At 41.1% G+C, this 12,023-nt stretch overlaps 1 protein-coding gene across 4 annotated transcripts in view; it reads right to left on the reverse strand.

Moving 5' to 3' along the window:
- Nucleotides 1-12,023, reverse strand: part of RMI2 (RecQ mediated genome instability 2) — a 29,158-nt gene that overhangs the window by 13,114 nt on the left and 4,021 nt on the right. For all 4 annotated transcript variants that reach the window (XR_015807252.1, XR_015807250.1, XR_015807251.1 and 1 more), the window contains exon 2: nt 2,957-3,032. The gene's annotated coding sequence lies outside the window, so the exon portion shown is untranslated. The remainder of the gene's footprint in view (nt 1-2,956; nt 3,033-12,023) is intronic.

Genomic DNA, 12,023 nt, shown 5'->3' on the forward strand with positions numbered 1-12,023 from the left:
GGAGAAACTGAAGTTTGACTGCTCTCTGCCAAGCAGGTACACAAGTCTCACTTTTCTGAGGAGGTCTAAGTACTAATCAGCTGCCCCAGCAATGCTCTCTTGGCTTGCTCTGTTTTTAAAAGCCTGCCTTTCTTCAGAGACTGATTTTTGAACAATCTCAAGGGGGAAAAGCTTCAGCTCTGTAGGCAATAGTTCCTTACTGGCTGCTTGCATGGCACACTGGCTGCTTTGGATCTCGTTTCAAAGAAACTCAGTGCTCTCCAATGTACATCACAGGGGACCATAAACAGGTCCAGAACTTCATCTCAGAAACGTCCAGCCCTTCTTGGGCAATGCTGAATGTTGTGACTCTTCTTTTCTGACTTTTGGCCTCATTAACTAGAACAAGTTCACCAGGCAGTGTGTTTCAGAGCAGGGCTGAAATGCATGTCCTCATTCAGTGCTGCAGCTATTGGCTTATCTTTCCTTGCTGTGCCTGTTTCCTGATCTGTAAGTGTAAAGCTGGTCCTCGCAAAAGGGTTTGTCATACACAAAAGATGAGTGTGGTTTAGCCAGCACATCACCTTGCCTTTCACCCAGTGACCTGCTCTTGTCACACCTGAGAGACAAGCAGAGTAGTCAGAGAGACAAGCACACCTTTGCAGTTTGAATTGCCTTGGAAAAGCCTGTGGGCTTCTTTCAGTCAGATTTTTCCTGGTTGCTGGATTATGTGAGTTCCCTCTAACAGTGTGTAATGATTGCTGACAAAGGATGTAAATAGTACATATGAGATATTGCAGGGGGATGAAGAGAGTGGACACTACTGAAAATAACTTGAATGATAAAAGAATCAATTGAGAAGATGAATTTTCAACACATTCCATCCGACTCATTCAGATGGAATAATTTGAACAAATTTGCAGAGATCATCCTGACTCTTCTCTAAAGTACAACTTTTGACAGATAGTAACAGAAAGCCAGTAAAGATCTTTTGAACTCTGAGCCTGTAATTACTTGCAGAGTAATAAGCTGGAATGGCTTACTAGATGTCTTCAGCACGCAGGGATGAAAATATGGTTTTTCCCTCCAGCAGAGGGGGCTTGGCAGTAAGTTTTCAAAACAAAAAACCAAATTATTTCTTCAGAAATTGAGTAATACTAACATTGAACTGACTTCTGTAGGAACTTGCGTAGTATTATAGGTAAAAACAGAACTTCCTCCAAACAAGAGATTCAAATATAAACAGACACAATTCCAGTGAGTGTTGTTCTGGCTATCTTAGTTTGCCTTATTTCTCAGTGTGGCTTTTCTATTTCAGCAGAAAGCCCTTGAAGTGTGCAAATAAAGAAGGTTTTGCTCCTAATTTCTTTGAAAAACCGAGTCCAAGTTCCTGTTAAATCTCTCCCCGTAAAATACTTCAATACACACACAAGAAAAAACCAGAGAAGGCACTAAGGTAAAGTCCTGGTGAAGGTTTTCCAAGCCACAACAGAAGTGTGTATTTGAAGGCAGAGCATGTCCTCTGAGTAGTCCAGGAGTTTACAGTACAGTTATTTGAGGCCATAAACAATTGACATAAATCTGGATGGCCAAAAGAGACACTGGCAACCTCACAGTATGGTGAGATCAAAACTGTGGATGTGATCCAAGGTGGTACAAAAGCCCATCTGAAGCTAATGCTTAGTGTTAAGTTACACACAGTATTATGTAAAGACAAAAGAGTGACACAAATTTCCCTTTAAATTAAAACAGGCTTGCTAGTCATCTGGTAAATTCCTCTTTTTCATGGTTAATTGGACTTGTCCCCCAGGTACTGTTTCCTTGCTTGATTTCAACTCTAATAGGGGAAAACTACAGGCAGGTGCAATTGAATACCTGGGATTATATTATCTTTATATTTCTGATGAACAGTCTTACTCCAGATGCGACTATTTGAAAATGGCACTGTTCAGTGCTGTTCAAAACCTGATTCTTTTACTTCTAATGAGAACTAGCTGTCAGTTCTAATGACAGATTCTGGTAAATGTAATTTCACCTCTGTGGCTCCAGCTTCTGGTGAGGGAATTATTGAAAATAATGATGCACAGGAGTAAGTCAAAATGAAATTCATGCCAGATGTAGCAGAAGGTGCAAATGACTCATCATGACCAGTAAGGGTACAGCACTTTCCCTCTCTGACGTGGGCACGGGCTGTCCTGTCATAGCTACAGGCAGCAGGCACCTTGCAGGATGCTGGGAGGTGCAGCACGCCCAGCACTGGGCTCTGCCCACTCACTGCCCTCACTGGTCATTCTGGTGAGCTCTTCTCAGAAGGCAGGATCTCAGCACCCACTTTATATTTGTGGGGCGCCACCCAGGTAGCCCCATAATTTTCCCTAAGTACTAATATACTTAAAGTAAGAGTATGTGGGGGAGGAAGAGGAGGAGGAAGAGAGTTCTGGTCACCTGGTGAAATAAAATTATCATATAGTGTGGATATCAGAGTGATAAGATTGTCTATTAAACCTCCTATTTGGAAGTGGATGTACTATGTGCTGTCATTATTTCTGGTATATCTGGTAGAAGAAGAAGGAGTTTAGGGCATTTCATTGGGAGCAAGGGGAATGGGAAAGGTCACTGTGTGTCCTTGGTCCCTAAGCCAGAATCCCAGCTGATGGCACCAGCTCTGATAGATGGTGAGGCCCAGCCTTTTCTGCCTTTGAGTCCCCTCATCCATGCCACATCTCCAGCACTTCCATGCACTGATGTCAGCTCCCCCTGTCTTTGGACCCAGTGTCCCCTGCATCCCTCACCCCACTTCTCCAGTGGCAGGTCCCCAGTGCCAGCCACCCCTCAGCTCCCTCTGGCCTCTGCAATAATCTGAGTTCCTTCCTGGCACCAGCTCCTCGGGTATCCCCTCCTCAGGTGCACGTAGGAAAACCCTGACTCCTGCTTCTCAGAGAGGGCTGCAAAACACACCAAGTCCTCCATCACTCACCTGTGTGAGGGCAGCACGGCAGGACTTGGCTGTGCCAGCTTTGGTAAAGCGCTGCTCTGGGGGGCACTGGAGGGGACTGGGAAAGAGAAAAGAGAAGGAAAGTGGGCAGTTATAGGAATTTGAAAGAAAAAGAAGAATGTACTTTGATGTTAATGACTTGAGTCAGAATACAAGGAGGTTGAACTTCCCAGAAAGGAAGTTCACTAACAAGGAACCACAGATAACCTTCAGATGCCAAACTGAAAACTCTGGAGAAAGTAGACAATTCTCAGAAGAAAAAAAAAAAACCTTTACAAAGTATACTTAATAAAACAGAGAGAAAGAAAGCAAAAGGCAGACTGGATCTTGAAACTAAAAGAGGTATTAAACAGAAATTAAAGGGTCACTAAGATAACATCGGGCTGAAAAGCAGAAAAAACAGAGTGGAGTAAATTTTAAAATTGGGCCACAGATATTTGTTCACAGAGAGAAAGGTCAGATGGGACAACGTTCCAGCACTATTATGGAGGAAACCAATGAGTTAGCTGGGACTAGCACAGAGGGAGTACAATAAATAAAATAAGGAAAAGAACTGTGGAGGAGAAGAGACAAGGTAGAAACAGAAGTGTAAAGAAAGAAGCAGTGTAATAAATATTGTATGGATAAAGAGGGAAAAAGAACAGCTTGTTCTAGGTCAGTTCATGGAAACCTGCAGATCTCCCAAACCTATGTTATTAATTCATAATGCCAAGTTTAAAGCTGTGTGTGTACAGAACTTTTCATATGGAAAGGCAACTGTCCACACAAATTCAAAATGGGCCAGGGAAGGCATTATCTCAATGGCAAAGGATGTTCAAAAACCATAAGCCCAGAAGAGTAAAATGACATCTGACTGCTTCAGACATAAAATATTGAAGTGCAAGTGAGACTGGATGCTGCTGATGTAAAAGCTACTAGACATTGCTACTGCTGTTACTTTAATATAGGATTCTTCCAGCTCAGTTCACCTTTCCATAGGTGTTAATTACTTGAAGGAACAGTAGGTACGTTAGAAAATGTATTATAAACAAAAACGTAATTCAGCATATCTGCACACATACTCTTAAAAAAAGAAAAAAAGCAAAAAAAAAGGTAATTTCTGAGTATTCTTGCACATGAAATGGAAACAACAAAAATTTGATTTTTAGGCCATCAAGAGATGAATGTAAGAGCCCAGTAAAAGGCTCTGTGAATATAAGTCCCAAGAAGTTTCACATGAAAGATCCAAGCAGACACATCATTTTGCAGGCACAGGTGGGGTCACTGCTAACCAGACAAGAAGTCTGAACAGTCCTGTTGGGTCTACTGTGAGATCATTACCTTAAAACAATAAAAACTAATGGGTCATATTTTCACAGTTTCATTCCTCCAGGGATGAATGGAGCCCCTCTTGGTATGGTGCAAAAAGAGAAGTAAAACCACCCAAGTAGAAAAGGGTGTCTGTGCTGAGTTCCCTGTGACTGCAACGGCTGAGTCACAGTGGGTTCTTGGACATGCAGGGGAGTTTTAGCAGGAAACCGCCTACCACTTTATTTACAGCTCTCCTTCAGCTCTGCCATTCGACTCAGCTCGGGAGATGATTTTATCATTCTACATATTGTGGATGCAGTTGCACAGAGACACTTTCCAAAAGGCCACATATGTTTAGCAGCATTGGTTTTTCATGAGGTTTCAATACATTCACTTCAGATGGAAGAAATACTGACCCTTCTGACTCCTTCTCTCCATCGACTCAGATTTGTTTGAGTCATCCCTGACCTGCACAGATGCTTTGCATTGCTCAGCTCATCTGTTTAGAAACCAGCATGCTGGCAGTGTGTGCCTTGTGAGCACGGGCAGATGCAGTAGCACAAAAGCACCTGTCTTCAAAATTTGAACACTTCTGGTGTATTGTGAATAATTTTAAGTAAAGCAGGACTTCCAAGATCCAGAAAAGCAGGGAGAACCTCAGTTCTGCCAGCCTATCCTGCCTCAACTCAGTGAGGTCCACCCTGAGCACCTGGGAGAGTCCTACTCTCCCAAGTGCAGCATATTATCTTTTTGGCAATTAACATAATTAAAACAACAGAAAGTTTTTATTTTAAAAAACTATTCTGGAATGCTAGCAAAGTTTCTTCTTTGTAGAATACAGAATTATCTAGTAAACCATGTTAAAAAAATCTAATTGTTTGCAAATTCCAGCCCTAAAAATTGAGACAGGGCCTTCCTTGTGTTTCCTGCCAATTCTGCCCTAGTTTTGTGAGAGTTGAGATCACACGTTTCCCCAGCACCCCTGTGTCAGTCAGTACACACATGTGTGAGTGGGCAGATTTCAGGTTGCATATGCAAATATAAATCTGATATTGCCCAGTTTTTCAGTTCTTGGCATTGTAACCACATACCACTGGTGTAGTGTGTGTACCAGGGTACAGGATGGCAAGAAGGCTGTGGTAAGTGCTCTACTGAAGTGCAAACTCCTAATTAGGAGAACAGAAGAGGAAATGGGGTAATGATTCTTTGGAAGAGTGATGGGCCCTCTGCACAGCCCCATGACTGCACTGAAATCCCATTTTCAGAGGGGAATGGCTGTTAAATCCCCAGTGATGAGAACTCATCTCCAGTCATGTAGTGCTCCTCAGTGTGGTAAACCTGGCGGAGAAAAATGCACAGACCCTCCCAAATCTGCTTCTAGCTGCACAGAATATGACATCTGTCATATTTCCACAGCCCTGAGAAGGGGGCTGGGAAGAGGTGAGGGAAGAAACAAAAGCCAAGAAGATCCCCATTTCTGTTTGCATATAGCAGTATGCAGAATAGTTTATGTAAATTAGAATCAACTACAGGGCTTCTGGGAAGTTGCCAGTGACACTGTCAGTGTCTCAAAGTTAAGGTATGAGTGAAATTAAGAAAGTCTCTTAAGGCTGTTTCTAAATAACCAGTACAAACACATAGTTCATTCAGCAAGAATTGCTTTGGCAACTTACATTGGCAGCTTCAGACACTCGGGATCACTTTCTCTTTTTTATGCTGCACAAAATTCTGCTTGTGGATCATTTTTTGAAGCCAGATTCAGCTTCAGCCCTGCCTTTGAAGATCACATTTGAGAGATCATCATAGGCAGAGCAGAGAAAGGATGCTGTGTGAATCATGAGAGATTATCAGTTTGCCAAAGCCCTGCAGGCTGTACCACTCTTGGCATTTTGTGCAGCTGGTCTGTCACATGAAGAGGATTCATACATGACCTGAAACAACTCAATGAGGGCAACTCCCTAACAGCCAATGGGTTTTACCTCCCCAGGCTCCAGTCCAGTGTCTCCCTCCCCAACACATCACAGCCTTCCTACTCTTTCCCCACCTTCACAACCACGTGTTGGTTGAAAATGAACAGAAAATAGTCACACTCAGATCTGTCTGCCACCCGCTAGGGGAAACTGGGAATTCACTGGAATTCATGGAACTGGAGGCAGGTCGCACACAGGTTACGCCCCTGATGCCACAGTTTATCTGCACAGAGTTTCATGTATGTAGTTCAGTTTCCCTGAAACTAACCTTTGAAAAGAAAAAAAGAAAAAAAAAAAAAAAAAAAAAAAAAAAAAAAAAAAAAGAAGAAAAACCCGCAGCCTTTCAGGGGATCAGAAACCAATTTCAGGAAACATTACCAACTCTGATGGTAAATGCAGCCACTGAGATTAAATGCATTCTTCTGTGTGTGTGTCTATGTGTGTGTATTGGACCAAGTTTTTTATAGAATTTCCTAGAAACAGAGGAGAAAAAGTGTGGAATGCTATGACTTAGTGCTGGAATACCACAATGCACCCTTATTAGTAGTGAGCTATTTTTAGTATATTTAGCCTTGCCCATGAGCAAGCAAGAAGTGAGGAGTTTTTTGATCCAGGCAAGCTGCTTTTTCCAGCCCTGACACTTGAAACTCTCCAGTGAAGGGATCTCTTGGCAGCCTCTGCCTGGGGCTCCCTGGTTTCTGACTCAATGGTCAATCAATGACTGTCCTGGGGAAAATGGGACACTAAGAAATTAAGGATAAAATATACGAGGAATAAAAAGCCAGAACTAAACTGGAGAAGTTAGGCAGTGTCCTTTCAGCTAATTCAAAATTTGTAATTCAAGTGTATCTCGAAGAGAGCTTTGAATGTCTTTGTCCATAATCTCTTCAAAAATAGGCTATTTTTAGCATTAGATCTAAGGTCAGGACTGCTCTATTCTGGGTGCAATCCTACTTTTCCGTTTTGCTAAAAACATCTACTTGGAGATCTCTGCCCAGCTGCCACTGGCAGCATTTTGGATGCAGAAGTCAATGTGACATTTGCATCCTCCTATAGCCACAAAATATCCATCACATTCCTAATGGGATGCACCACATGCACAACATCACCAACTAGAGAGCAAAATGTTCACCTTGCACAACAAAAAAAAAAGTTTCTGAGCCACTTCCAAAGAACACAGCCACTATTGTTGCTGTGTTTATGCACCAATGGGACGGGAAATCTTCTGAAGGGCTCTGATGAAACTCCTGCCAAGTCTTTAGCAAAGAAGCCTAAACTCACAGAAATTTCCTCCTGACCAGAGCACAGACTCTGAGCATGGACTTGGGAAGATACTGGGACATTTTTAATGTAGCCAGAAATTCTGGGTGTCTGGCTGGCCTCTGAAACTCAGCAAACCTCTCAGGATGTGCAAGACCTTGTCTGTAACTGCTCCACCTTTGCCAAGGGTAAGGACAGCACGGTATGAGGATTACAAAGGATCTAACTGCAAAAAGTACTCCCTGTAATTTAACCTTTCTTACAGACCCAGGAAGAGAGTATATAAACCTATTTATATGGGAAGTCATGAGAGAGAGCACAGTATTTAAATTTCCATTAAGTTTACGTTCATTGGTATTTCTTGCTAGTATTGTAATAGGTGCTTAACTGTATCTATTTGCTCATCAAAGCTCGAGGGAAAAAGCCCCAACATTTGGCATGGGAAGAATTATATCTGCTTTTTCTTTATAAATTATCACATAGCTAATTTTAAACTAATAATTAGGGAAATCTAATTAACTTCAGCTTAGATATGGACTAAATTAGCAACTACCTGAAGGCTGTATTAGTTTATGTTGGATGAGGCTGCAGTGTCAGGAATATACAGATCATTTTGTTTAGAATTAAATCCTGAAGGTCACAGACATGTACTGCTGCAAAAACGGAGAGAGCCAGTACAAAGCAGCTGGAGCAAAGAACTAAGGAGAAGTGCAAATTTAAACTGTTCTCCTATAAGAATAGCTCCAGTTACCTTTCCAAAAGGTTTTTCTGTCAGTAAAGGTATATTAGAATTACCTGTTAGAATGTCAGGCATCACAGGCCACTACCTACATGTCCAGTAAGATTTTGAAAGTCATCTTGGCAAGCTCAATTCAATTTATGTGATTAAGGGTAAGGTTTCCTCTAGACTCATTATCAGAAATTTCGCCAGTATTTTCTTGTGACGTTATTGTGAACTGAAATAGATTTGCAGTTGAAATACAGCACAGCACTCATTTCCAGTTTAACACAAGTGACAATAGGACTTCTTGCACTCTCAGAGGACAAAGTGGCCCTGGAAAAGTGAGTCACCACAGACAGAAACCCTCCCTACATGAGCAACTTCGTGAGATCTCTCCAGAACTCCTGCAGGAAACCCTCCAGGCTGGGCACTCTTCCCATTTTCATATTCTTAATTATCTAATTTACTGATAGAGGACATCAAGGCCTGCATGCTAAGCTACGCTAATTTTACATAACATAATATTTCTTCTTAATTAATCCAAAAGTGTGTGCGGTGAGGTCTGTATATAACTAATAAAGATATTTCTGAAATCAGAAAATGCTTCATTAATATTGTTGGGTGATGTTTCTTTAACATCAGATGCCAAAAATTCTACATTTAAAGGACTTTTTTATCTTTCATCAGAAACTGTGAGCTTATTCTCTTGATTCCTAGAAATTTTCCTGGAGCTGGAACATAGTGAAGCTAATCCATTTTGCACTCAGCTTGTTGAGTTCACATGTAAAATTGGCTGAGGTTTGCAATAAATCTGGAGAGAGAAAATGTCTGAAGAAAAAAATCCAATCCTTTTTCCACAAGAGCAATTATGGCGGGGTTTCTTTTCCTTTTTTTTCCCTGGCAAATGAGGAATTAATATTTGTACTCTGAAGAAAACTATTGACCCACCTATCAGGACTGATCCTTTCTCCAGGGACAGAGGAGGAACAGAAATCTGGATAATTTCTCAATACTTTGAAGAGCATAAGCCAATAATAAAATCAATATTGGAACAATCTGTACAGTAGAATTAAAGATGCACATTCAGTAGTTTCTATTTTTTGGGTATAGGAGTTATTAGATACTGCAGAACTTGATGTATTCCATCATCAGAAGAATTTGGTGGTTTATGACTTGGGATTTGACTGCAACTGTAAAAATAGATCTGTCAGTGAAGGTGGATTATAATCACAGTTGGAATACAGAGGTGAGCATACCATGCCCATGGAAGACCTTTGAGTATTAATAGTGATTGATTCAGGTTTAGTCATCCAGGCTTGATGGCTTCAAGTTTTAAAAATCCAACCAAATCGTCTGAAAGTGTCTCACTGAATTGTGAAAGAAATAAGATTGTCCACCTGGATCTGGCTGAGAAGCTACAAAATAGTGCTTTGCCATCACCTTCTCATTTCTCAACTTCCAGTGTGCTAATTCTGTCTCCTGTAAAAGCACCATATTGGTCTTTTTTCACTTTAAGAACAAGATCACTTTTTTCCTTTTAATTTGGACTCTAGAATCTCTCTACATTCAAAGAAATGGAACTGAGATTGGGATTCATTTGACCATATTAAGAATGAATTTTATTCAATTTCTGTGGACTGAAAACCCAAGATGAGGGAACATTTGAATCATTTCCTTTACCTCACCCCAACCATAAAAATCTCCTCATGTGTTGATTATGCCCAAGAATAAAATGCATCAGAAACTGATTTCCACAATCCCTGACTTACTTCAATAGAAGCTCAGCATTTGCCTCTGGAATCATGGGAGCACCAGTAAGATCAACATTGTCTACCTGCAGCAGCAAATGAAAATTTGTAATCATGTAAATCACTCAGGACAGTGTAAACTGGCACTGAAAGGAAAGAGTGGTGGAAAATGCCTGAAAGAATGGGAAACTATAAAAGCAGAGAGTGAAGGTACCATTGAAATAGTAAAAAATATATCCTTTTTGGATTATTAATTGATGTTTTTCTTGGTATCCTCAATGTTCCCGCTCAAAAATAACTTTTTCCTGAAGCTCATGACCTCTCCCATGCACTCTTTACAGTCAGAATCCCCTTCCCATATTTCATGGGTCTGGATCTGGATCTGCCTTCAACTGCATGTACAAACAATAACCCTGGCTCCAAAACCCACAGCACTGTTCAGCACCTCAGTTGATTTTCCTCTGCCAAGTTACCACTCTCCTTTCATGGGCTTGGGATCTGAAAAGACTCAAGAACAGGGAGCTGGAGAGACAGTGTGGCTTCAGGCAAGGGAGAGAGTACTGGGGAGCAAGGGAAGCAATGGAAAGGGAGCAGAGCTCTGTACTGGCTCAGTCTGGAAAGGATTACTCCAGTCTTTTATTTCAGCCAGACTGGAATAAAATTAGCAACTGGCTCGGAAATTCAAGGGCTGTGTTCCTCTAGCCAGCACTGAAAGCTTTGTAGTCCAGTAGGTGTATCTGGAGGCCAGACTAGCTCATATGCTTCTGCTTTAGCATGTCCAGCCCAGTGCTGGTTGCTGCAGTTTCCCTGAACAGCACGCTGCTACGTCTGCAATTAGCACTAACATTATTTTTAGGGATCCAAAGTTCATCAATTCAATTGTGGAGTATGCACATAAAGAAACACTCATGCACAATCCAGCAAGACAACATTTGTTGTTCAGATGAAAAAACCACCAGAAAGCAGGCTGCCCTTTCACAATATTTTTACCAACAATTTGAGACTTTCCCTTTTTTTTTTTCCCCTCATTCAACGAATTATGAAGAAGGATGTCTAAACTACAGAAATGCAGAAAGCCCAAACCACATTTTCATGTGGTTAAGTGCTCAGCATTTGAATTCATGAGACTACTGCGAATCTTGATTTGACTTAGTTAATATCAACAAGGAACTTCCACTGAACATCAGACAGGATCCATTTAGTCTGGGCTCAAGGAAACCAGCATTAACTACCCTGAGAAAGTAATTAACATCATTTAAAATAAATGATTCCAGAATAACCAGATGAGAAACTTTCCTCATAGCCTCAGACAGTTAATTTATTGCTTATTTGAAAAATAGCAGTTTATATCTCTTACAGTGAAGTATTTCAGACAACATGGAGTATTCAAAGGAACTTAAGGGACAGAGAGGCTAAGCTGTTATTCAGCCTTAGTCCACAATTAAGCTTAATTTGCTTAATTTCCAAACCCCACAGTTCTCCATTCCAGCCATCACACATGTGCACATCCTTTTTAGAAGACAAAACCACTAATTCCTCTCATGCATTCCATCTGGATGGGATCTGACTCGTACATTGTCTGCAAAACAGCACAAATTCCAGTTCAGATAGAACTAATTATTGCTGTACCAACTGACTCGATCTTGTCTAGGTAGATGCTTATCAAGGCTTGATAACAAATTGGTGACATCCTCAAAATGTATTTTGTTCTAATAATGGCAAATTTGCTGTGACTGACAGCCTGGCCAGACACACATTGTCTTCAGTGATGCCTAGCATGATAACTAATACCAGTGTAAAGTGAGTCACATCTGTAGCTGTTTTACCTGGAAGGGTTGACTAAAAGGATAAGAAGATGAGCTGTATTCATCAGGCCCACTTTATTACCTCTTAACTTAGAAAATGATTGACTGGATAGTATGAGAATGGAGATGTGTGAGGAAATGTCTTGTCACAATAGCTGCATCTCTTGGACACGTCCTGTTTAAATGCTTCAAATTCTAACCCCAATACTTTGTCAAAGTGGGTGACAGAGGTTCACACTTGGCTCAGTGCTGCTG

This window comes from Sturnus vulgaris, chromosome 16, assembly GCF_052056855.1.
Source record: "Sturnus vulgaris isolate bStuVul1 chromosome 16, bStuVul1.hap1, whole genome shotgun sequence".
NCBI lineage: Eukaryota > Metazoa > Chordata > Aves > Passeriformes > Sturnidae > Sturnus > Sturnus vulgaris.